General features: G+C 39.3%; 1 protein-coding gene across 4 annotated transcripts in view; it reads right to left on the minus strand.

The window, feature by feature from the left end:
- tnr (tenascin R (restrictin, janusin)) overlaps positions 1-27,645 on the minus strand; it is a 164,591-nt gene that overhangs the window by 109,797 nt on the left and 27,149 nt on the right. For 3 of the 4 annotated variants that reach the window (XM_022677746.2, XM_022677747.2, XM_022677744.2), the window contains exon 2: positions 2,517-2,553. The exons of the other annotated variant lie outside the window; for it this stretch is intronic. The gene's annotated coding sequence lies outside the window, so the exon portion shown is untranslated. The remainder of the gene's footprint in view (positions 1-2,516; positions 2,554-27,645) is intronic. 4 annotated transcript variants of the gene reach the window in all.

Here is a 27,645-nt window from a genome sequence, read left to right on the forward strand (position 1 = left end):
GATCAGGCCGTTACTGTGCAGCAGTGTGTCGATATATAAACATGCGTTCTGTGACATTTGAACTAATCAATAAGTTACTGCAGCTTCTGGCAACTTCTGAGAGAAAGGGCACGGAAAATGTCCTGCAGCACTAAAACAAAGCCCTGCTATTTTTACCCACCAAAACTCGTCCTGCTAATAACAACCAACTGAAGCTTCTACACAAATCCTTCACCATTATAATATCAAACCAATACCACCATCATATCAGAGTTACACTTATTTATATATATTTAATATTATGATTATTGTATAAATTGAAAACCTCTGGAATATAATCAAGAGGAAGATGGATGATCACAAACCATCAAACCACCAAACTGAACTGCTTAAATTTTTGCACCAGGAGTAAAGCAGCATAAAGTTATGTTAGGAGAACATGATGCCAAGATAAAAACCATCAGGGTTATTCCACCAAATATTGATTATTTCTGAACTCTTAAAACTTTATGAATATGAACTTTTTTTTTTTATTTGCATTATTTGAGGTCTGTAAATAAATGCTGTAAATGAGAATATTTTTATTTGTAATTTGGGAGAAATGTTGTCTGTAGTTTATAGAATAAAACAACAATGATTATTTTACTCAAACATAAACCTATAAATAGTAAAATCAGAAAAACTGATTCAGAAACTGAAGAAATTTAGTAAAAACATTTATCATGGAGTCTATAATATTACATTTTATATTGTATCAGTCAGGGAAGTGCAATTTTAAGAATTTTAACTTTTGAGTAGTTTTTTGTTATTGACTCCGCCTCTGTATTTGCATTTGAAAGGCACCACCAGTCAAACACTCAACCATAATTCTGCATTACAGTTATGGATATGGACATGGATACACACAACCACAACACACACCCAGCAAAATGTGGGGTAGATAATTTATTAGTTATTTTAAAGTTATTAGTGTGTAAAAATTTGGATGTCCTAACAGGAAGAGAATCAGACACAAACTGGTCCACTTCTACTCGTCCAGCCTCTTTAAACAGTGGATTTATCCCCTGGTTTATCCCGACACCACAAAGAGCTCCAGTGTGGCTCGGCCAGCTCTAATAAACGTCCTCTATGAAGCGGCGATTAAAAGAATCTGAATAAGCAGAGGAAGCCATTGATTCAGACACAAAACAGAGTATTTACCCTTCTCTGGATGTGTTATCTCAGACAGAGACGGCGTTGTGATGCTGTGTGTGGAACACTTACAACTCTCTCGCTCTGAGCGAGAGACGCTCTATAAAGTGGAGAGAGATCGGAGCCGAGCGGCGTTCATCCACCGCCGCTCTCTAGCCCTTTAGCTCTCTTCATCTGCACAGAAATCTAAAGTGACTGCAGATCAGATCGCCTTGTTTTACAGGACAATAGAGACGAGGTGGAGGAAGTTTCTCCCGTGCATCAATTCAGGACTAAGGACAGCTCCTCACCAGACCAGTGTTGTGCTGAATTCAGCACCCCCGCCAGGAAAAGCACCCTCTCTCTGGAACACAATTATAGGGTTGATTAAGGGTTAAGGTTAGGGTTAGGTGTAGGGTTAGATTTTAGGGTTGATTAAGGGTTAAGGTTAGGGTTAGGTGTAGGGTTAGATTTTAGGGTTGATTAAGGGTTAAGGTTAGGGTTAGGTGTAGGGTTAGATTTTAGGGTTGAGTAATGGTTATGTTTAGGGTTAGGTGTAGGGTTAGATTTTAGGGTTGATTAAGGGTTAAGATTAGGGTTAGGCGTAGGGATTGATTTTAGGGTTGATTAAGGGTTAAGGTTAGGGTTAGGTGTAGGGTTGGATTTTAGGGTTGATTAAAGGTTAAGATTAGGGTTGATTTTAGGGTTAGATTTTAGGGTTGATTAAGGGTTAAGGTTAGGGTTAGGTGTAGAGTTAGATGTTAGGATTGATTAAGTGTAGGGTTATGTTCTGTTCTGATTCATTTTCATTCATTGTAGTGCCTAAATCTGCACCCCTGCCATGAAAAGCACCCCCTCTCTGCAGCCCATACGCACCGTCTTCTTAATAAAAGTGCTTTTACTTTACCTAAAAATACGCTCTGAAAGGGGAGGGGGGGGGGTGCTTTTCCTGGCGGGGCGCAGAATTCGGCACAACACCGGCGCTTACTCAGCAGCATCTTCAGCATCTTCAGCATCTTCAGCCATGATTAAATGGACTTCACAAAAGAAAGAAAAAAGCTGGAAATGTTGACACTTTTTGCAGGAGCACGAACACCGAGCGGAGGCAGCACTTTAACCGATACAGGCTGATTATGATTAAGGTCTTCTGAACTGACCTTTAACCACAAAGCAATGCAATCAAAGATCCTGGAGATCTGCCATCAGGACCATTTACAGGAGGAAGCTCGCAGCAAACTCCAACCTCAACTACAACAGAACACAATCATACTCCTCTCCACAAACAAGTATCTCCAAAAACTCCATTCAGTCGAGTTTAGTGGATTTTAGTTTACTACGTACAAAATTGTCAATGTTTTTAGACTTACATTATGATGTCTTCACAGAGTCAGCAGTTTTCTTCTCCTGCAATTACATATATATAAAAAAAAAATTAGCATTTTTACATGTGATACCTGAACTGGCATTATTGATCAACAATAATAATAATAATAATAATAATAATAATAATAATAATAATAATAATAATAATAATAATAATAATAATAATAATAATAATAAGATGAATAGAGTTAATAAACCTGCAGTGAAAAATATTGGTTGTTAAATTGTGTAGAACTGAAACACCAATAAATTTGTAATTCCTGGTGTCTGATTATTTAAGAGTATTATATATTTTTTTAGTAACACAGATGCTGTGAAGTATCATAGAGAATCGTCTTGTGATATATAAATATGGATGTAGGATGGATGTAAATGCAGGTAATTTTATTGAATAATGAAAATAGATAAATGCAGCAAAACACAAAAGAAACACAGAAGAAAAGCAAACAAATAAATAAACAAGACTGTGACAACTAAAAAAATAAAGTTGATTATAAATACGAATCAAGGGATCAAAGAACAAACAAACCTGACATGCAAACTTGGCAAATTTAGAACACGAAGCTCCATGACGGACACTGAAACAAAGGGGCTTATATACACAAGGCGGATGAGGAACACCTGGGGTAGGAAATGAGGGGGCGGAGTTACAAACGAGGCTAGGGCGGAGACAGGACAATAACACAGGCTGTGTGCTCTAAGAGCACATGGGAAGAGAAAACAAATCAGACTGAAAGTAGGACAGAAACGAAGGGAACAGAAAATGAAACACACGAGACATATAAAAGCTGAATAGGTGTGACAACAAAAGCATCATTAAACAGAAAAAAACACATTTATATATATATATATTACTATGATTTAGTTCTGTAGCCACAGACCTGTTCAGAAAAGTGCTGTAAAGCTCAGACTTTGCATAATCCACAGCCTTTCATCTTCCCTCATCATTATATTACATTATATTATATAATATATTTAATTTGACAGTAATGTCAACACATTTAGCTTCCCGTGTGTGTTTTATCAGGTCTGTATTGAGAATGTAGCGTCCGTGCTTTTTGTCTGGCCTCTTTTGTGAAAGTCATTGTCCCCTCGTCACTGTAAAAGTGGGACATTAACTGAGGAAATAAAGGATCCATCGATTAATTCATTCAGCTGCTTTAAATGACTGTAACCATTGTGTTCCTGTATTTATATCTGATAGACTAGCGGAGAAAGGAAGGAACACGTCCATTCTTTAAAAAAATGATGTGATGTACTGAATGATGGACTTTATTTAATTAAAATATGTGCAGCCTTTCCATAAGAATATATTATATACTCCAAAACCTACACAATTACTTCCATACAATCCATATAATTCTATAGAAATAGAACATATATTGCCCATAATATTCATTACTCTGCCTATAAACTTGATTGATCCCATATTCATTTCCAATCTAGGGTTTAATATGATGTGCGTCCACCTTTTTACACCTACAGCAGATTTAACTCTTCAGTTTCAGGCTTTTCAGAAGGTTTAGGAGTGTGTTTATGAAGTTATAAAATAAACATAGAAGTATTATTAAAAATAATAGTCGATTAGAAACTGAAACATCATTTTAGTACTTAAGTACAGTAGTGAAGTAAAAATAATACTCCAGTAGATACAGATACAGTATTTTAGTACTTAAGTACAGTAGTGAAGTAAAAATAATACTTTAGTAGATACATATATAATATTTTAGTTTTTATGTATTTAAGTACTTTAGTAAAACTAATACTCCAGTAGATGCAGATACAGCATTTTAGTACTTAAGTACTTTAGTAATGAAGTAAAACTAATACTCCAGTAGATGCAGATACAGTATTTTAGTACTTAGGTATTTAAGTAATGAAGTAAAAATAATACTTTAGTAGATACATATGTAATATTTTAGTTTTTATGTATTTAAGTACTTTAGTAAAACTAATACTCCAGTAGATGCAGATACAGTATTTTAGTACTTAAGTACAGTAGTGAAGTAAAAATAATACTTTAGTAGATACATATATAATATTTTAGTTTTTATGTATTTAAGTACTTTAGTAAAACTAATACTCCAGTAGATGCAGATACAGCATTTTAGTACTTAAGTACTTTAGTAATGAAGTAAAACTAATACTCCAGTAGATGCAGATACAGCATTTCAGTACTTACGTCTTTAAGTAGAGAAGTAAAATAATACAGATACAGTATTTTTGTACTTAAGTACAGTAGTGAAGTAAAAAGAATACTTCGGTACAGATACAGTAGATATGCAAGCTGTACACTGACTACTGTAAGTTATATATAGGTTTCATTTAAAAATATATGTATTTTGTTATTAAATATTAGCAGAACAGTGAGGGGTGTACTCTATAAATGATGCTGTGTTTGATTGGTCAAATTTAGCAGTGTTTTAATCACACAGAGTTTGATACCACTTTAAAATAAGACTACCTTTATAAAGGGTTTATAAATGTTTACAATTAGTTTATTATTTATTAATGGTAACTAATTAAGTTGTAAATTCCTTACAAATCATTAATAATCAGTTATAACACATACGTAGAAAGGGCAACAATGACCTGTTGTTTGCCGAATAGTGAACCACAGCCACCTATATTGTTGCCCTTTCTAATTATGTGTTATAACTGATAATTAATGATTTTTAAGGCATTTACAACCTAATAACCATTAATAAACTAATTGTAAACCATTTATAAACCCTTTATAAAGGTAGTCTTATTTAAAGTGGTACCCAGAGTTTGTGTAGTTCTCTTTATGTTGAGAAAACTGGGCTGTGTGGGATTTCTCAGGCTACACTGTGTGTTATAATAATAATAATAATATCTTTCTGCATGATTTATGTTTCATAGATTTGTATATAAATCACTCAGCTGACCCGCCGTCATCTACTGATGTAAACGAGATAGTAAATGATCAATTGTTTAATTTATTGATAAACTGGCAGGATGATGGATGATGGTTAATGCTTGCAGGGATTTTTCTGCTTCTGCTTCTGCATGTTTTAGTACAGATCAAAAATCTATTATTAACCCCTTCAGAACCTGCGTTCCCTGCAATGGACGTTATAAATGTTTGCACTTAACCCAGATAGAGACCTGTTGTGTATCAGAATAGATCATTTTACAATTAATCAGCCAATCAAACTGATTAAACATACTTTTTCCTTCATAATGTTAGGAGGTTTAATTTACTAAGATGTTAAACAAACAAATGCACTGTTCTGGACGTAAAAAGGCAACTAATGCATATTTATTTTATTAATGAATTAATTTATTTATTTAATCTTTACATTTTCATTGCTAGAAAATAATGCTGTTTTTTCAGAATTGCAAATATATAGATATACAGTACTACACCTTTCTGACACTGATTTTTTTTATATACAGCTCTGTAAAAAAAATAAGAGCGCACTTAAAAATGATGAGTTTCTTTGATTTTACCAAATAAAATTAAAAACCTCTGAAATATAATCAAGAGGAAGACGGATGATCACAAACCATCAAACCACCAAACTGAACTGCTTGAATTTTTACACCAGGAGTAAAGCAGCATAAAGTTATCCAAAAGCAGTGTGTAAGACTGGTGGAGGAAGAGAACATGATGCCAAGATGCATGAAAAAAAAACTGTGATTAAAAATCAACCAGGATTATTCCACCAAATATTGATTATTTCTGAACTCTTAAAACTTTATGAATATGAACTTTTTGTTTTCTTTGCATTATTTGAGGTCTGAAAGTTCTGCATCTTTTTTTATTTCATTTTTATGAACCTGTAAATAACAAAATCAGAGAAACTGACAGTCCGCCCACATCGATGATGATTTCAGGATGTGTGAAACCAAAACTAACCGGACTAAACAGAATATAATGTGTAATATAATGTAACACACATGAAAATTAGTGAGTTTTTTGTTCTGAACTTTCTGATATAAAAACCCTGAATCTCCTCGTCACCTCCTCGTCTCACTGCAGATCAGGAAACTGTTCAGATTGTGAGATCAATAATTTACTCCTCAAAGATCAGACTGACCCTCCAGCAGAGATCTATGTATAGATATGTCGTGAGCCGTGTTCGACACCGGGCACGTTTCTGAATGATTAATGACGTATGTGGTCGAAATCAGGACTTATTGATGTGACCTTTGGATCATTTCTGTGGAAATGAACTGACATCTTTAGGCTTGAATTATCACTCCTGACATTTCCACCCACCCACCCATCCTTCTTCTGTGGACGAAAAAAAATGCAGAAACAGGAAGTGCGATAAAATAACTCCGCCCCCTTTTATTCATGAGAGGAGAAATTAAATTTTAACTTTTAGTTTGCAAATTCGTACAATTTTGTCGCTTTTTTTGATGAGATATTTATTGATGAGTAGTTAAGTAACTAATGACTATTCCTTTAAGGGTTATGTCTAATTCTGCACTGTAAAAACTGGTGAGTTAAATAATAAAGTTACAAGGCTCAAAAATTGTGGAAAAAATAAGAAATCACCTAAAAATATGAGATTCTTTGATTTTACCAAATAAAATTAAAAACCTCTGGAATATAATCAAGAGGAAGACGGATGATCACAAACCATCAAACCACCAAACTGAACTGCTTGAATGATTTTTGCACCAGGAGTAAAGCAGCATAAAGTTATCCAAAAGCAGTGTGTAAGACTGGTGGAGGAGAACATGATGCCAAGATGCATAAAATTAAAAACTGTGATTAAAAAAGATCAGGGTTATTCCACCAAATATTGATTTCTGAACTCTTAAAACTTTATGAATATGAACTTGTTTTTTTCTTTGTATTATTTGAGGTAAATTCTAATGAAGCATAATGTGGAAAGAGTTCAGGAAATTATAGACATCATTAATATTTATAGATTCAGGCTTTACATATATTCATTCAGTTTTTATTGCTGTTCTAATTGAAGTATATTTTATTAGTGGTCAGTGTTGACGGGTGAAGGGAAGATAACAGTGTGTGACGGAGCACCAGCGTCCCGCCGCCCAAGGGCGAGTCCTGACACCGTCACGCCGCCGCTTGTGTGGAGAATAAAGAATGACTCCGGGAAGCTCGTGGAATTGTGTTCGTTTAGCTGATGGGATTTTAATGACCGAAATCTCCCTCTCTCTTCAATTACGTATTTAGAGGAGGAGTAACCTGGGCGCTTATCTGGCATCCCGGCGCATTCGTACCACACAGAGCGCCACGGGGGGCGAGCAAGGTCAAGCTGCAGGTTTTACAGAGAAACCCCCCCAGCTGACATTTTAACATTTAATCAACATTGAGTTTAGTGTTAATCTTGAAAAGTGAATCAAGGTTGATGTTAAGGTTGAATCAACCCTGAGATTATGGTTGAATCAAAATTTATGATGTTATGGTTAATTCAACGTTAATGTTATGGTTGAATTGGTGTTAATGTTATGGTTGAATTGGTGTTAATGTTATGGTTGAATTGGTGTTAATGTTAGGTTGAATCGGTGTTGATGTTATGGTTGAATTGGTGTTAATGTCATGGTTGAATTGGTGTTAATGTCATGGTTAATTCAACGTTAATGTTATGGTTGAATTGGTGTTAATGTCATGGTTGAATTGGTGTTAATGTTATGGTTGAATTGGTGTTAATGTCATGGTTAATTCAACATTAATGTTATGGTTGAATTGGTGTTAATGTCATGGTTGAATTGGTGTTAATGTTATGGTTGAATCGGTGTTAATGTTATGGTTGAATTGGTGTTAATGTCATGGTTGAATTGGTGTTAATGTCATGGTTGAATTGGTGTTAATGTCATGGTTGAATCGGTGTTGATGTTATGGTTGAATTGGTGTTAATGTCATGGTTAATTCAACGTTAATGTTATGGTTGAATCAAGGTTGATGTTATGGTTGAATCAAGGTTGATGTTATGGTTAAATCAACGGTGATGTTAAGGTTGAATCAACCCTGAGATTATGGTTGAATCAAAATTTATGATGTTATGGTTAAATGAATGTTGATGTTATGGTTGAATGAATGTTGATGATGTTGTGGTGGAATCAAAATTGGATTTGGTGTTGAATTTGAAAAGTGAATCAGCGTTGATAGTGGCAATGTTGTTTCAACGTTGTACGTTCAACCTTTAATAAACCATCGCTCACTAAAACTAAAAAATCCTATAACAATAAACTTACATCACTGCAGTAAAGTAAGAGTATAAAGAAAGTTACCCAACACCACTATCAATCTCAAAAACAGTGAACCAAAACAGTAGAACTAATAGAACATGAACATTTTGTTCATTGGTGCCAAATTATTATTTTTATTTTTTTATTACTGGAAATGGAAGTAAAACCATTCCACCCTTTTTTCATCCTTTTATTCAACCGTTTATTTGGAATTATATGGTAATGAAATGTAAAATGCTAATTTAAAAGGCAGAAGGTTGAGGAGCGTTTAACATTTAATGTTGTTTCAATGTTAAAACAACATCAACAGATATTACTTCAACCTTATTTCAGCCACATTTTACCGTTGATGGTCGGCTGTGTGCCGGCTGGGCTGAGATCAAATTTATTTAGACAAACACAGATGCTTCCATCCGCCACATTTCCTCCTCATCCCTCCCTCTCTCTCTCTCTCTCTCTCTCTCTCTCTTTCTCTCTCTTTCTCTTCACAAGTGCAGATGAGTATTGATTCACCTCCAGCTCTCTGCATCTATCTATCTACTGTATATTCCTCCTGTCCGATGCGTTGGAGCCTCAGGACCCCGGAGCTCCAGGCTGGTTAATTTGACTTCCTCTGATGGCGGTTCAGCTTTTAACAAGTCAATCATTTTAGCGTTTGTTCTGCTTTCCTGCTATCGAACCCCTCGGGTCACGGCAGTGTAAATTAGCTATGGTTTAATGTAGGATTAGCCGTGGAAATACAGTCCTGAGACAATATTAGGACAGTGCTGGGATGTACGTATAAAATACTAGAAATTCAGACTTAAAAAAAGAGTAAAAGTACTCTAAAAGTGCTCTAAAAAATCTATAAAAAAGTTTATTTTCAATTATACCACAGTTAGTTCCGACCCTGCAGTGTCATTGGCTGAGAGGCATTTTATGAGTACCGTTATCAGCCGGTAATGCACTGTAACTGAAGCTCTCCATGTACGTATTACTCCGCCACATACAGGTAACCTAGCAACCAACGATGCAGCGCTTACAAACCAAACAGCGCAGCTGGCAGAGTTTTTATTTTATAACCAAACAGATACTTTTTTCTCCTCTTCTTTAACTCTTTAAAATCTTTCAATAAACAGTGAAACAGATAATGGAACTGAGGTATAATCACAATAATACACTCGATACAATAATACACTGATCTACGACCACAGCACAGCAGTGCCAATATTACACATTATAGCACTAACCTCGAGGGTATTATTAAAATGCTTTAATGTAGTACTAAAGTACTGAAAGTACAATGTAAATACAAATATGGACACTAAGTAGAGCTAACAATGCTCCTATTAATAATTAATGATAAGTCGCATAAAAAAAACTCATCCAAAATATGTATTGAAGCAAAAGTGAAATTAGGAATATATATTTAAAAAAATATATACTCCAGACCAAAACAATCACATCCCTAATCTGCTTTAGTTTAGTAGTTTGTATTTTAAAAGAATTTTGGAAGAGAAGAGAATCATTTTGAAAGAGCAATGGCTCTAAGAGAAGTGCTCTTAGATTACTAGAAAGGCAAATAGTAAAAAAAATAAAAACATCTGGTCGTCACCACTCGGGTTGTTTGGCTGAGAAAGACCTTTAGGAATATTTATCTCAGACTCTGGAGTGGTGATGCCCTTTTCTACAGTGCAGTGGCTCATTCACAAACATGACCTTCACCATCAGGACCATCAGAAACCCTTTCCTCACTACTGAATTCACACTATTTTTAACAAGAACATCTAAACAAGACTGATGCAATTTAAAGAACAACCCACCATGAACAAACTGAAGATTCTGCCAGACCCTCACAGTACCTTAACCTTAACATCATTAAAAATCTGTGATAAAATAAGACTCAACAGAGAAGTGCAGTAAAACGACTCAAGAATCTCACAGAATTAGTAGATAGATAGAAGGTGATATATTGCAATTGTTTAAATTAAATTTGTATTAGCCCTGAAGCAAACCCCAGCTAGCACTGCTGGAGCAGCATTAACATTAGTCACTATTCCTTACTGGTGTTGCATAATGTGCCTTATAATCCGGTGTGTTTTATGTATGAAAACAGACCAGAAAATAGACATTTATTTATAGTGCGCCTTACAGTGCGAAAAATATGATATACTCTTTACATTTTTTTGAGTGCATGTAAATTCATTCTGTGATTCTTTTTAGAACTCTATGAGGTTATAGTAAACCCTGCATCACTGCAATATACTTAATACTCAATATCCCAATACTAAAGTAAACCCCAGCTAGCACTGCTGGAGCAGCATTAGCATTAGACACTGTTCCTTACTGGGGTTGCATAACATGCCTTCTAATTCGGTGCACCTCATAAATATGATATACCCTTTACATTAGTGTTTAACTAATACAACTTGCATGTAAAGTGCATGTAAATGTATTCTGTGATTCTTTAAGAACTCTATGAGGTCATAGTAAACCCTGCAGTTATACTTAATACTTAATCCAGGCAGAAAGAAGTAAAAGTGCTTTTGTGTTTTAAAAAAAAGCAAACCCCATCTAGCACTGCTGGAGCAGCATTAACATTAGCCGCTGTTCCTTACTGGTGTTGCATAATGCGCCTTATAATCCAATGTACCTTATGTATGAAAATAGACCAGATATAGACGTTTATTCATAGTGTGCCTTATAATGCAAAAAAAAAAAAAAAAAAAAAAAAAAACGACTTATACTTAAAATACTTAATCCGGGCAGAAAGAAGTATAAGTGGTTTTGCATTTTGAAGAGATGTATTTATCCTGAAGAAAAACCCTAGCTAGCCTGCTGCTAACACCAGCTAGTACTGCTGGAGCATCATTAGCATTAGTCACTGTTCCTTACTGGTGTTGAATAATGCGCCTTAGAATCCAATGTACCCTATATATATTTTTGTTTGAGAGCATGTAAATGTATTCTGCGATTCTTTAAGAACTCTATGAGGTCATAGTAAGCCCTGCAGTTTGGACCTTGGATCAACCCTCACTGCAATATACTTAATACTCAATACTTAATCCAGGCAGAAAGAAGTATAAGTGGTTTTGCATTTTGAAGAGATATATTAGTCCTGAAGCGACGGCCTGTTGTGCGCCGGCCCGACGGCACCGGCCGTGACTAACAGGGTGAGAGAGCTTTCCAATCACCGAATCGTCTGAAGCTGTTTGAGAATGTAGAGCATCCCCACCGCAGAGAGTGGACACAGTAAACCAGCCTCAGCCTCCTCTTCTGTTCTCCTGCTATCTGCTTATGCAGATGTGCAACACGGCCGTGCCAATTACACAATTTCCAGGGTTTTTCCTCGTAATCCGCCTGCATGTATTTATTTCCCCTGCAGCCGCACTCGAGGATAATAACACACCTGCTGATTTGATAGATCCCATCACCGACAAAATAAGAGTCTCCTCATGCCAGTATCATGCAGACAGCTCCAGAGACGTGACGGAAATGCTAACGCTAAAAAAACCTTCTGCACTCTTTTAGTCATTCACTCTTTCACTCCTTCACTTCTTTCACTCGTTTGGCTCAGAACGGAGCGTCCCTGCCTTCAGGGGCCCGTAATGAAATTAAAACAGCATGAAAGAAAAATGTGTAGGGTTATTCCTGCAGTGAAAACGCTGCGTGACTACACTGCCCAAGTTTAATTTCATAGTAACCGATGCTTAATAGGGAAAACCGCTCTTCCACAAACAGTTAATGAGAAAAGTTCTATCCTGCATTAATCAAAGTTGCTTTAGAAAAAACACACAAAATAGCAGCAGGTATCTGATCTGTATTAATGTAGGAGCTTCTCTGCAGGAAGCAATTTTACAAAATTACGTTACGACCCCAAAGTGCGAAGTAGAGAACGTAGAGATGTTCGAAAAGTCGGAAAACGTGAAGGGACAGGAGGTTTATGGAGGTTTATGTTGGGTGGATACGGTCACACTAAGGACCACATCCACAATATGCTCTCAGAATTATTTTTTATTTAAACTTTATTTTTCTTACAGAAATTTAGCAGAAATAAACATGTATTTATTCATTTTTAAACTAAAGTTTTTTCAAACAGAAAGCCACTCATAAATAAAAGCTCTGGAAAAAGTTCTACTAGGAGACTCCAATGCTGCATCACCTTTATTTCAACCAATCAGCGGCTTCTTTAAGCTTCTTTAAAAAAACCTCTACTTACACGCCTGCTTTGCTGTTTTCAGATGCTGATGTTTCAGTGTTTGGCTCCGCCCCTGTCTTCAACATACAGCAGGATCTGCAATAGTACAGATACTAGACCTGAGCTGACCTAGGGGTCTTCTGTATCCAGACACGTTTTATCAAGTGAAAAAACTTTAATTTCACATTTTGTTTGCTATAAATTAAAGATTTTAAGTCTTTCTTTAAAATTCTCATACAATTGTATGAACTTTTCAATGATGTCTTTACCTTTTTCCGCACAATACACACTGGAAATTAGAACATTTATCACCATATTGCATGTACATATCTAAAGATATTATCTAATGATATTTTTGAGGACATAAATCAACCTGTTTGGCACTCAAGCAAGAAAACCTTTTCAGGCTGCTCTTATCTTACATTAATAACATAAATAAAAAAAAACACCACAAGTGTCAACACCACAGTAGTCATTGCTTTATTTATAATCGTTTGTAATTTGTTTGTGGCTTAGATTCTGATGTTTTTTCCATCTTTTCTGACATCCAAAGTGGTGCTGAGTGCTGCTCATGAATATGCATTAGCTCATTAATATGTACAGTATGCTCACTGGCTGTTACTGAGGTCATGTGTGAAAATTCCACGTTGTTAAAGAGAGAGAGGCATGCTAAGAAATACCATACCATAATTTAACAGACTTGATAAGATGTGTCTTTGCTATCGTAACAACAGGAAAAGTACAACTTGCTCGGCTCTGAACACATCTCAAAAATCATGTGGCTGATTGGTGGATTGCTATTTTAACAGTGTAACTACCTGGACGTGTCCAACAAACAAACTCTTCTCAGCAGAGGAAACACCTCAAGTTGTTGACAGGGTGTAAAATAGCAATGAGCACCATAAAGCACCTTGCGCAGGGTCTAGTTCCAACATATATTACTTATTATTTTCTTTTTTATTATTTACAATAACTCCTGTCAGGGGAAAAGCTGGTGTAGAAGCATATTTTTGGCTTCAGCTGTGAAGCCCAAGGTTAAAAAACGCAGTAAAACAGACGTAGCACTATTAAGCTGAAAACAAAACAGAAAACACTCAGAGAAGATCAGAGATGAAATATAATGATCTTCACAAGCAAACTCCAATAACAGAATGCGGTAAACAGTAACAGGAAACAGGAAGAGTCATTCATCGTGTCTTCGCCTGTGTCTCGTCGCTACGACTGAAGTGTAAAAGAAAAAATCCCAATGATGTGCTTTAAAAACAGAGTATATTTATACAAAACTGTCTGCTGATATAAATATATATACGTACATAGAAAATGAATTGAATAATTAGGAATTAGGAACTCACCACACCAACATCACACACATATATACATATATACACACACACACACACACACACACATATACACACTGAACTTTTTCACATTTTTCACCCTAGTGTGACAAAAACACAACTATATTTGGTGAATCCAACTCAAAATAGTATTGTTGTTCACCTGAATCAACTACATTACTTTAAAATAACGTATAAAATAGGCCTTCTGAACAAATCTTTGGAATTTATATATGTCTACGACTTTGCAAACTATTTGTGGTACCACTTTAAAATAAGACTACCTTTATGAAGGGTTTATAAATGGTTATTGATGTAGGCGGTAGTTCCCCTCCAAGCCGCTAGGTGGCGCTTTGGCTCAGCCCACAGTAATTGGCTGCTCAGGAAGCAGTGAGCCTCAGTTCTGTGTTATCCTTTGTGAAGGTAGGATCGGTTCTAAAGCATCCAGTTAAATATATTTGTTTAATTAAACCATCCACGGTTATATTATGCTCTAAAATGCAGTAAAAGGTTCCAGGACACTGTATTAATGTGTATTTAGTGTATATTGAGATGTTTTACGTGTTATTTTGGGGGTTTTATGTTGAACATGCAGCTATTGAGGGAACCGCATGGTTATAATGTATTGAGGTAAAATATTACTGTTTTTAGTGTAAAATATGGCTCTGTTAAGTGTTTATTTTTATAAATTTATATTTTTTATGCAGTGTTAGTGTTTTATATGCAGTAAGTGACAGTGAAACCTAAGATTTAAAATAAGCTATGTGGTGCTGTGTAATAGAGATATAGAGATAGAGATATTAAAACACTCAGTTCTGTGTTATCCTTTGTGAAGGTGGCTGAGACCTGCAGATCTGTCTGATGCTGTGTGATGAGAGAAACTGCATGTATGCTGAGAGAGAAACTGTCACTAAATAAACTGCTGCTACTGAGCTGCGATCCAAAAAGAACATTACTGGTGTCCAGTCTGCCTCTCTCCTTGAAAACAAAAAAATACACAACGCAGAGGAAAAGCTACCATCAGAGGTGGACTAAGTGTGCAGGTGGTGCCAAGCACGCGACACCCCGGGTTACATCTTTGGTGCCGTGACCCGGATCGCAGTGAACAGTCACAGAACTACAGAACCCAGTGTCTATATCCTTTGGACTTGTTTTTTTGGGTGAGGAAAAAAAAAAAAAAAAAAAAAAAAAAAAAACTACTGATGACAAATGTGCTGAAATGGTGATAAATTGGAGTGTTCTAATTTGTAAATAGACTGTGATAAGAGTTACACTTATACCATGAGTATTGGTGAGTTTGCTAATTAATCTGTAACTAAGTATTTGAGAATTTCCTACTAGAAATTTACAGTTATATTATTGAGCTCATTCATATTGAAGTACTTATAAGCTAACTCTCTACATATTGTTGATCTATTTTATTTTTGGTTATTATTTTTATTGGTGAAACATTGTCATTGTTTTATATTGAGATTTTTTTCTTTCTTTCTCTCTTTTGTGCACTAAATCACTTATTACACATTAACATTTCACTCTACACTTTAAACTCTTTCTTTCCCTGTTAAGTCCAAGTACAAATGGCTAGTGGTGACACCCCTCATAGACCAAACTTAGTGAGACAGAGGCTTACCTCTGAAACCCCATGGCAATCTTTTAGACATGAAATAGCCCAGCCACACTCACATAGCCCCAAGCATGATATAGCAGTGTGCATTGTGGAGGATGTAGCCCACCAGCCATCAGAGGGTTCACCCATAGTTAACCAGCCTAGCCAGCTGTACACATTGCCACATACCAGCCAAACTCCAGTGTCCAGCTTAGCTAATCAAAGCTTACAGAACACTCAGGTACATCCTGCAACCCCACAGCTACACTACAGTCTGCCAGCCCAAGCCACCCCTTACAGCCATCAACATGGGCTCATCCCAGCTGAGTATCCAGTGCATTCAGCTACCCAACAGACCCACTACAGTCTTCCAGCCAACACCCATGCCTATCATCAGGTACCTGCCCCTAGTCAGCAGCAGGCCTATGCCACACCCCCACAATACCACAACCAGCCTCTATCTCCATGTAACTCCCCTGTCAATCACCTACCTACCTCAGAGGCTGGTGCAGCACCTGTCCTGAGCGCCCCAAACCAAAACCCAGATAGACCCACCCAAGCATGTGGATTCACCCAAACACACCAAATCAGAAATGTCCAGGTATTCAGTGGAAGTGCTGAGTGCAAGCTCTTGGTGGATGACTGGATAAGAGACATGCAGTATTTATTGAATGCTGGAGGCCTCACGCCTGACCTTGGCTTTGCTACAGTGGTTCGACATCTAAGTGGAGAAGCCAGGAAGCTGGTGCTGAATTTGCCCATCAATGAGCAGTCCCCAAGCAGAGCATTTGATGAACTGAGAGCAGAATATGGCGATATCCAGTCGTCTCTTGATCCACTTGCTGATTTCTACGAGAGAACACAAAAGCCAAGTGAGACTGCATGTTCATATGCCATTGCTTTAGAGTCAATTCTTCGCACAGTAGAAGAAACACAAAATGATGGTAAGCCCTTTGCAGACAGAGATGGAAAGTTAACTCGTCAATTTCTGAGAGGCCTTCATGATGAAGAGGTGTACATGCGTATTTCCCCAATGAAACCAAGACACATGAGTTTTCGGGAACTCCAGTCTGAGCTTCGTCACCTGGCCAGAGAATCAAGAAAAATCCTCACACAATCAAGATCAAGACGACCCATCAGCCAAGTCCAAGTTGCAAGTACTGAAAGCATGCAAACACCTAAACCAGAGTTTGTGAGAAGACGTGACTCTGAGCTAGCGGAGTTAACAGCTTTGGTGAAAAAACTGGCCCTGACACAGGAAGAACAGATTTCCAGAATGGCAACATTAGAGTCCAAACTTGCTGCTACACCCCATTCAACTCATGCAGTGGCACCACCGAAAATTGACAAGACCACTTTAGTGTGTTTCCGTTGTGGCAAAACAGGGCATGTAGCTAGAGTGTGTAGAGCCGTTCTACCCAGTGATGACCAGCCTCGGGGAGAACGTCAAGTGGACCAGCATTTAAACGCCTAGAGCCTGTGGTCGTAGGGGCAACTGCAGGCGTGTTTCGAGAGTCCCCCAAAGACAATGAGTATTCATATGCTACTCCTCTAATTGGCCCAACAAATGAAGGTGATGTTACAGTGAATGGGATAAAGTGCAGAGCCCTTATTGACTCTGGATCACAAGTGACCACAATTACTGATGAGTTCTGGCACAAACACCCTGAACTGCACTGTCAAACTCTCCAGCCTACTGACATTCCCATAGAGGGCGCTGGGGGGCAACAGGTGCGTCACCTAGGCATTCTGCATGTGAATCTTTCGTTTCTGGAAAAGTCTTTTCAGGGAGTACCAGCCTTTGTCGTCCCAGTCTGCAGCTACCGAGCCTCTGTCCCATTGCTGATAGGCACAAATGTGATACGTGCTTCACAAGAACACTTGAAGTCTGAATTTGGCATTCAGTACCTGTCCATTGTCAAGCAGTCTCATCCTGAATGGTACTCTGCCCTCGTGAAAATTGGAGAAGCTGAGTCAGATGAGAAAACTGGTAAAGTGGGTCCTGTGAAGTACACTGGTCAGCGAGCAAAAGTCATTCGCCCTGGGAAAGAGATTAGTGTGATTGGAAGAGTCTTTGGAGGTCCTAAAAGACAAGAATATACTGCCCTGGTTGAGGGGTTGGCTTCCCAGAAACTCCCTGAAGGTCTAGCTGTTGGTCGGGTCGTAGCGAATGTGAAAAGAAGCTGTGTTCCTGTTCGGATAATGAATCTGTCTGGGCGGCCTATGAAGATTTGGCCACAAGCCCCCATTGCTGAAGTCTTCTTGGTAAAGCAAGTGTCTGACAGGGTGGAGGAGGTGGGCTTAGAGACAAAAAAGCTGCCACCTCATGGAATGAAAGCCCAAGCCCACACACTCCAAGCTGGTCCAGCTCAAGACAAGCCCCACAGTAGGCCCGAACGAGATATTCTGTCCCTATTAGACCTTAGCAAGGCCTGTTTTGAGACAGAGAACCAGTATCTGCAGATGACTGATATAATTTTGAAGAACAGTGATGTGTTTTCCAAGCATCATTTGGACTATGGGCACACTACAGTTGTTAAGCATGAGATACCACTGGTAGACCCCAGGCCTTTCCGGCTACCCTATAGAAAGATACCACCATCCCAGTACCAGGCAGTGAGAAAGGCCATCACAGAAATGGAAGAAGCAGGTGTGATCCGTCCCAGTAAGAGCCCATATGCCTCACCTATTGTGGTCGTCACAAAAAAAGATGGCTCCCTGAGAATATGCATGGACTATAGGAAACTGAATTCCTGCAGCACCCGTGATGCTTTCCCTCTTCCTAGGGTTGAGGAAGCCCTGGAGGCCTTGGGGGAGGCCAAGTACTTTTCCACGCTCGATTTAACCTCTGGATACTGGCAGGTAGAGGTAGCGGAGGCTGATAAACACAAGACAGCGTTCAGCACACCAATGGGACTTTTCGAGGCAAATCGTATGCCGTTTGGTTTGCAGAACTCACCTTCGACGTTCCAAAGGTTAGTGACGTGCTGCTTTGGTGATCTCAATTTTGAAAGCTTGCTAATATACCTGGATGATATAGTCATTTTCTCAAGAACCTTTGACGAGCACTTAGAGAGACTGCAGATGGTCTTTGACAGACTGAGGAAGTATGGCCTTAAGTTGAAACCTCAAAAGTGCCACCTGCTACGTCGAGAAGTTCTCTACTTAGGCCATGTGGTGTCCAGTGACGGCATTAAGACTGACCCAGACAAGATCAGTAAAGTGGCGGGATGGAAAGTGCCAGAAAACCGACATGAGCTGTTGCAGTTCCTGGGCTTTGCAGGGTATTACCGCAGATTCATTGAAGGCTATGCATCAATCGCAGCACCACTGTACCGACTAACCTCAGGTGACCCAAGAAAGAAAAAAAGAGGCAGGAAGGGCCCTCCAGCAGTCGGACTGCCATTTATCTGGACAGAGGAGTGTGAGAATGCCTTTCAGACCCTAAAGACTAAGCTTACTACAGCTCCAGTCCTTGGCTATGCAGATTATAGTCAGCCCTTTGTGCTCCAGACAGATGCATCTTTAGCGGGCCTGGGTGCAGTGTTAGCTCAAGTTCAAGATGGTCGAGAAAGAGTGATTGCATATGCCAGTCGTGGTCTGAACCCTGCAGAGACGCGGTACCCTGCACACAAGCTGGAGTTTTTGGCCTTAAAATGGGCAGTGACAGATAAGTTCTACGACCATCTGTACGGTCACAAGTTCTCAGTCCTGACGGATAACAATCCGCTAAAGTATGTGATGACCACCGCTAAGCTAGATGCAACAGGCCAGCGCTGGGTGGCACAGCTTTCAATGTTTGATTTCGACATTCGGTACAGGCAGGGAGGGTGTAATGCCAATGCAGACGGCCTATCACGAATGCCAGCCAGTGAAGTCGCAGAGGCCCTACATACGTGCCCTCAGTTAGTGCCCACATCATCCCAGAAGCAGTCACAAGAGAAAGGCGATAATGCTGAAAGAGCTGTCGATGCTACATCAAGTGAGTCTGGTTCAAACAAAGAACCTAGTGCAGACCAGTTCCTCAGTGCTGGCAGTGATGCTCTGCCAAGTATGTCCAAACAAGAGATAAGAGCAGCCCAGAGAACTGATCCTGTGATTGGGCCTGTCCTGTACTACAAGTGTCAGTATGCCAAGCCCAAACGTTCTGCAAGGACCCAGAGTAATGAGCAGGAGAAGCTGCTTAGGAAAGAGTGGAAGAAACTGGTGGTGAAGGATGACATCCTGTTCCGGCATGTGAGGGATAGGCAGAGAGGATCCTTCTACCAGTTGGTACTGCCAGAGAAGTTCCGTGGCTACGTGAAGTCATCACTTCATGATGAGTCAGGGCATTTTGGGGTGGAGCGCACATTTGCTCTGGTCAGGGAAAGATTTTACTGGCCCCGGATGTTCAATGATGTCAAGACATGGTGCGAACAATGTGAGAGGTGCTGTCTAAGAAAAACACCTACTGCCGGTCTCCGAGCACCCCTTGTCAGCATCCACACCAATGCACCCCTAGAGCTCATTTGTATTGACTTCCTCACTGTAGAGAAATCCAAAGGTGGCTTTGAGAACATCCTGGTTGTAACAGACCATTTCTCTCGCTGGGCGCAGGCCTATCCTACCAAGGACCAAAAGGCAGAAACAGTGGCAAAGGTGTTATGGAAAAACTTCTTCTGCAAGTTTGGGTTCCCAGCAAAGCTCCATGCAGACCAAGGACGAAACTTTGAGAGTACAGTTGTCAAAGAGTTGTGCAGGCTAACAGGTACCCAAAAGAGCCACACTTCACCCTACCATCCCCAAGGAAACGGGACAACCGAAAGGTTCAACCGCACCCTGATGAACCTAATGGGTACGCTGCCACCACAGTCCAAGGCACGCTGGCATGAGTACATTGATGCACTCACCCACGCTTATAACTGTACCCGCCATGACTCTACAGGTTACACACCTTACTACCTGATGTTTGGCCGACACCCACGGCTACCCATTGACCTTGTATTTGGATTAGCTCCAGCTACTGATTACTGTGAACACTCAGACTATGCCAAGACCCTGCATGACAGTCTCAAATATGCTTGTGAGCAAGCCAACCTCACCTCCAGACACTCCAAAGAGACCCAAAAGAGGCACTATGATGTGAAGGCAAAGGTCAGACAATTCACACCAGGTGACCGTGTGCTGATTAAGGTCTGTCATACGGAAACCAGACAGAAGCTGGGTGATAGGTGGGAACCAAAGCCCTACCTGGTCATAAAAAAACAGCCTGGAATACCTGTGTACGTTGTTAAATCAGAAGATGGCGCTGTAGAAAGGGTGGTACACCAGAATCTCATGACCCAGTGCATGTTCTTCCCTTTAGAGCCCGAGCAGGTTCAGGAGCATGAAGAAGAGGAGCAGAGCTCAAGCGACAGTGAGGACTCAGAAGCAAGTGAGGGTGATGTGGACAATCAGGAGATAAGTTGTGGACTTGGAGGACTGAGGAGTGATACCTCTGAAATTGAAAGCACAGATCACATAGGAGGTAGCTCAGATGCCCAGGGCTGCTCCGCCCTACCACAAACTCAAAACCCTGGCACAGGAGAGCCAGAGGAAACTATGGCCCAAGGTGTTCAGAACTCGCAAGTACCCAAAGAGTGCAGCGACAGTAAAGATGCCCCCCGCCGCAATCCTCCAAGAAAGAGGCGAGCACCAAATAGACTGTCGTATCAGATGTATGTCCCTGGAGAGGAGACTGTGGAGGACAAGATAAACAGAGGACGGAGAATATGGGAGCTGGCGAGAATGGGGAATGGCAGAAACGATACCTTACATACATGACACACACACCCACACACACAGCACACAAACATTCATTTAAGTAACTCAGAGACCCAGTTAATGTTCTAGCTGTTGGGGGTCAGTGTTATTTAGATGGCAGGGACGCCATCATCCTTAGTAGGGGTGGATGTAGGCGGTAGTTCCCCTCCAAGCCGCTAGGTGGCGCTTTGGCTCAGCCCACAGTAATTGGCTGCTCAGGAAGCAGTGAGCCTCAGTTCTGTGTTATCCTTTGTGAAGGTAGGATCGGTTCTAAAGCATCCAGTTAAATATATTTGTTTAATTAAACCATCCACGGTTATATTATGCTCTAAAATGCAGTAAAAGGTTCCAGGACACTGTATTAATGTGTATTTAGTGTATATTGAGATGTTTTACGTGTTATTTTGGGGGTTTTATGTTGAACATGCAGCTATTGAGGGAACCGCATGGTTATAATGTATTGAGGTAAAATATTACTGTTTTTAGTGTAAAATATGGCTCTGTTAAGTGTTTATTTTTATAAATTTATATTTTTTATGCAGTGTTAGTGTTTTATATGCAGTAAGTGACAGTGAAACCTAAGATTTAAAATAAGCTATGTGGTGCTGTGTAATAGAGATATAGAGATAGAGATATTAAAACACTCAGTTCTGTGTTATCCTTTGTGAAGGTGGCTGAGACCTGCAGATCTGTCTGATGCTGTGTGATGAGAGAAACTGCATGTATGCTGAGAGAGAAACTGTCACTAAATAAACTGCTGCTACTGAGCTGCGATCCAAAAAGAACATTACTGGTGTCCAGTCTGCCTCTCTCCTTGAAAACAAAAAAATACACAACGCAGAGGAAAAGCTACCATCAGAGGTGGACTAAGTGTGCAGGTGGTGCCAAGCACGCGACACCCCGGGTTACATTAATAAGGCTGAAAATACTTTAAAGGCCCATTAATAATGTTTTATTCCATTAACCAATACACAATTTCTTCTAAGTTCTCCCGAATAAAAATACTGTCGTTTAGAGCATTAATTTACAGAAAAGGAAAAATGGCTGAAGTTTTAACTCAACCAGAGTTCATAAATCAATATTTGGTGGAATAATCCTGGTTGGTTTTTAATCACAGTTTTTTTTCATGCATCTTGGCATCATGTTCTCCTCCACCAGTCTTACACACTGTTTTTGGATAACTTTATGCTGCTTTACTCCTGGTGTAAAAATTCAAGCAGTTCAGTTTGGTGGTTTGATGGCTTGTGATCATCCATCTTCCTCTTGATTATAAGAGAAATAGGATTGAGCCAAAGTGTAACTTGTTCTCACAGCCTTCAACAGTAAGGCAAGGGAGACAAAAATGATAAAATCTGAATTACCTTTAAAGGAACCTCTTTTACAACATATATTTGGTATCTACCTAGGTTTTAAGAACACATTAGCATATATAGAAATGAACACATTTGTGTTTTTTGCTATTTAAAGCCTTTTTTTGTCCTTTTTCCCCATGATTGTTCTCGCACTGCTGTTGTACAACACATTGCCTTTACTGCACCAGACTTAGACTCAGCCTTAAACAGTTTATTTAAACTGTAAAACCCTGTATAGTTTTACATGCATGCTGCATATGCATCGTATTTAATCATATAATAAAAAATATATATATATAATAATAATATTAACACACGTCTGTAATCAGCTGTAAAAGGCTCAGAGCATCTCTCGCTGTAGAATACGGACACAGTGCACTGTGTGAAACTGAAAAAGCGAGGGATGTAGCTCCTGCATTCTCTCTCATCCCCCCTCTCATCCTCCAGACGAGAAGAAGAGACAAGGATGAAAAATCCCCTCTCTGAAGTGTCTAATCCTAAGGTGCTCCATCACAGGTGAGACATGCATCAATTCTCCTCTGAAAGGGGAAGACGAAGGGCTTGTTGCTCTTGTCTGACAGCTTAAATCCTGCGAGAAGAATCAAACAGAGAGCGCCTCCGTCCCTTTCACACACCACAGCTTTTATCCACAAGAAAAAAGCATCAAAACATTTCCACTGAAACGGGAAAAAAGTGTGGAAATGTCTGTTTTCTGTTGGCTAAGTGGAATTACACAGACAACGCTTATTAAACTTAATCAGGATTACGCAGATTTAGGGCTGGAGCAATTCACTGCTGTAATCAATTAGAGAAATATGTTATTTAGCAAAAAAGGGTCTCTGTAAGGTAAAACCGTAAAGTTATGTACATTATGTAGAATAACGTAAAGTAACATAAGGTAACGTAAGGTAATGAAATGTTATGTAAGATTAAAGAGTAAAGTAATAAAACAGTATGTATGATAATGTAAGGTAACACCAGGTAATGTAGCATTTATTTACAGAAAATGAGAAATGGCTGAAATAACAGAAAAGATGTAGAGCTTTCAGACCTCAAATAATGCAAAGAAAACAAGTTCATATTCATAAAGTTTTAAGAGTTCAGAAATAATCAATATTTGGTGGAATAATCCTGGTTGGTTTTTAATCACAGTTTTCTTCATGTATCTTGGCATCATGTTCTCCTCCACCAGTCTTACACACTGCTTTTGGATAACTTTATGCTGCTTTACTCCTGGTGTAAAAATCCAAGCAGTTCAGTTTGGTTTGATGGCTTGAGATCATCTGCTACTGCTATTCATAAAAAGGAAACATACAACAAAGGTACTATAATAATACTATAATAATAATGGAAATAGTAAAAAATCTCATATTTAATTGGTAATAAATGAGTTCAGATGTATGCATATCCTTGCATTTCAACTCTCACATTTCTGAAACCCTCTAAAGACTGAAGAGGCGACCTTGGGCAATTTACTCCTCTTTCATTTTTAAAGCAGTCGATCTGCAGAATAGGTATCTCTGCTGTTCCCAGCATGACTGACGTGATTATAGGTTTTGCTTAATAACACGCTGGAAGCCTCTATTTCAGCTATCTGAGCTGCAGCGACTGACTGGTGCTGAGGAAAGGGAACAAATGAATGCGTAAAGGTAGGAGAACGGTAAAAGTTCGGTAAAAGATTGGGATTTATTATGCAGCACGTGTCCGACCCGTGCAATGTCACCGGAAGACGACACCACAGGGTCAACCTGGAGATATTCTGTAGAAAACAGAAAGAAATGAGGTAAAACAGCTCATAAATGGCCAAGTTATAGATCAGGCCTTAAAAAAATGAGCTCATTACATAAATGAAATAAGTGATGGTGTGTGGTATAGTGAATGGGGACCACAGTGCTCGTGGTGATGGTGTTCCAGTTATGGCTGCACGACTGAGTGTTGATTTTAGACGTGGTTTAACCGGATCAGTGGCGCAAGTCTTTTTTCCACCGCCAAGATTGAACGCCAGAAATGTGGGTATACGATAGAGCCCTTAGACTTGGACTAACTGTTTATTTGTACTGTATAACCCTGTATAGTGTAACAAAAAGGAAATGAAAGGAAACAAATGAATGCAGAAAGCCAGGCGAATGGTAAAAGTTGGGTAAAAGCTCGGTTTAAGCTTGGAAATGCTTTATTATGCAGCACATGTCCGTCCCGTGCAATGTCACCGGAAGACGACACCACAGGGTCATCCCGGAGATATACTGTAGAAAACAGAATGAAAGTATGAAGGAAAGCGAGGGAAATGAGGTAAAATAGCTCATAAATGGCCACGTTATGGAGCAGGTCTTAAAAACATGAGGCCATTAAATAAATTGGTGGACTGTCGTAAAGCCCGGGCCTGGCCGGTGATAAATGAAAAGCTACAGCAGGGGGAGATCAGGGCAGCGGCAGCGCGGCAGAAATCACAGCAACTGTTCCCTTTTCACTTTACGGCGAAGTCGTAATTAATCAGCTGGTGGCTGAGTGGGGGATTATGTTTATGCAGCCCAAATGTTACTAAAACTTTGAGGTGTTGCAACTGATTCAGTGGAGAGTGGAGCAGATTGCTTGTACGAGTAGCACGTCCAGCCTGGGGCTTTATAAAATAATGCTTATAGAGGATGAAATATAAAGAGGGGATGTTTTTAATAGTCTCTGCTCTTTACTGAGGGCAGCTGTCCTCTGATTGGCTTTGTTGGGTTTTTACGGGGTGAATTTTTAAACCCTGGCTATTGCTTCCCTAATAAATATGATCTCTAATAAATCAGCCCTGCTTATACACTGGTCCTGCCAAAGATTGTTGGACAGTTGGACTGCTAGCGAGATAATACATGAGGACTTGAGGACTTTGACACAAGCTGGACACACAGTCAAATACACAGTGTTAAAATCACACTGTAAACATGTTTTAACTCTCTGGGAGTTTTTCTAACAACCCTCAGTGATAAATAATCCACAGAGTTGGTGTTTTATTATTCAGAGTTAAAATTCAACTCTAACAGGCTCCGCCTCTTGAAAGAGACAAGAGTAAAACAAGTACACAAGACTATAAAATCCTGATGTCAAACTCGAACTCGAACTCAAATTTAAACCCAATCGATTCATTTGAATCACAGTGTTTCGAAATACTAAGTCCGTATCAAAACAGAGAAAATGCCACATGACTTTTCCAAATCACCCATTAGTTTCTAAACATTTTGAATCTTTAAAGGGTCTCCTTCCGCTAAAAGTTGTTTATGATGCTGCAAATGAAATTCTTCTGCAGTAACTAAGAAAAGAAGCCTCAGAAATACGAGTTGATCAGAGAAAAATCAGGTGTCTACATCAACCAGTGAGTTTATGGCCCCGCCCACCTCAGCTCAGGACCGCCCACAGGCGTGGCTGACGCTGTGCTGCAGTAGAGCTGGCACTGTCTCGTTACAGCTTCTGTTTTTTCTGTTTACAGCTTTTACAGAGTTTTTACAAAGAAAACCGGTCAAAGTGGGCACCGCTCATGTTGGATTTTATGATATAGAGCGACTGGTATAGACTCTGTGGCTTTGACGTGGTAAAACTGCCCACAGAAGAAACATTTACATAATAAACAAGCCGTAAAAGGCAACGTAATACCTGAGAAACCACACCGTCCACATTAATCATGTTACTGTCCCTATTAGAACATATTTAATACCTGCTAAACCACACTGTCCACTGTCTGCACGGGTTAGCTGAGCATGCTACAATAACAAGCTAATGAAAGCTAATAATTATTTAATACAGCAGTTGTAAAATGAAATTGGTTTCAGTAATAGTTTTTGATCAGATCCTGCAGGACGGATGTTATTGATGGTGTAACTGCATGCAGAACAGCGTAAAAAAATACAGGATCTGTTTAAATACAGCAGCAGTTTGAGAACAGTTTTGATCTATTTATCACATTTCTGTGGCATTTTACCGCCAGCGTCAGCAGCAACTGCTAAACGAACAGTCGCTTCCTCATCCAGCAAACTGCAGTGATGTAAACAGCAACGTCCATCAGCATCCCATAATATTCCATCTCAGGAACACATAACCTGCGGTGTTTTCACAGCCATAAAATATCATTTATTACAGCATGACATCACTCTGATCAACACAGAAACGGGAGGCACCACAAGCACCACTCCGTCTCCATAACTCCGTAATTCCCCCGCTGAGAAGCGCTTACATGCGCCGGAGCTGCTCGCAATATAATAAATATATTATAGGGTTATTCCTCTGGAACAGGAGCCGCTGATGAACGCAGACCAAACAGCGGACAAACGTATTCCTGATAAACGAGTGCAGCGACGCCACACGTGCAGCGCTATTCACTTTAAACAGCTATCGCTAATTACTCCCTCAAATTATACTGAACACACTCTGTAGATTTATACAGAGAGAGAGAGAGAGAGAGAGAGAGGGAAATACATAGAGACAGAAAGAGTGTTAAATCTGAATAGTGGGAGAGAGATAAGGAAGACAGAGAAAAAGAGGGAGAAAGAGAGGGATAGAGAAAGATAGAAAGGCATAAGAAACGATCAGAGGCAGGAAAAAAAAGAAATAAAGGCAGAGAAAGAGAAAGGGGAGATAGAGGGAGAAAGAGAAGAATAGAGAGAGGGATAGAAAGGAATAGGAGGAGGGAAA

Source organism: Astyanax mexicanus, chromosome 8 (genome assembly GCF_023375975.1).
Source record: "Astyanax mexicanus isolate ESR-SI-001 chromosome 8, AstMex3_surface, whole genome shotgun sequence".
Lineage (NCBI taxonomy): Eukaryota > Metazoa > Chordata > Actinopteri > Characiformes > Acestrorhamphidae > Astyanax > Astyanax mexicanus.